This window comes from Wasmannia auropunctata, unplaced genomic scaffold, assembly GCF_000956235.1.
Source record: "Wasmannia auropunctata unplaced genomic scaffold, wasmannia.A_1.0 LD335992.1, whole genome shotgun sequence".
In the NCBI taxonomy this organism is placed as follows: Eukaryota; Metazoa; Arthropoda; class Insecta; order Hymenoptera; family Formicidae; genus Wasmannia; species Wasmannia auropunctata.
In genome coordinates this window covers 34,091-34,535 of record NW_012026898.1, presented here as the reverse complement: position 1 = coordinate 34,535, position 445 = coordinate 34,091, and positions in this window count along the sequence as shown.

The window sequence follows — 445 nt, the reverse complement described above, 5'->3', positions numbered from 1 at the left end:
TTTTTGCTTTAATGTTGAATAACTCGGTGAAAAAAAATTGTACAACGCTCAACAAAAAAGCAAATTAAAGGTAAAGATTCACTCCTTCGAAAGCTGTAAACTGCATTGCATGCGATTTTTAATTAATTGCTCCATGGAACTTGTCAAAGTTCGTAAAAAATTTTGAGATTCGTCGGGTCACTTTTTCTATCCGTGTACCCTTACGAAAAAAAACTCTCAACTTTGAGTGTTCAACACTAAAAAAACGCTCAAATTTGGGTGTTAACACTTAAAAAGGACGCTCAAATTTGGGTGTGATTTCGGATCATCAATTGAAGGTTACACTCAATTGAGGGTTAACGCCTTAAAAAACCATCAAAATAACACCGAAATAAAACCCTGAAATGAAATACACTCAAATAAAAGTACCCAAAGAGCACAAAGTCGTCTAAAAGATGACTAAAAA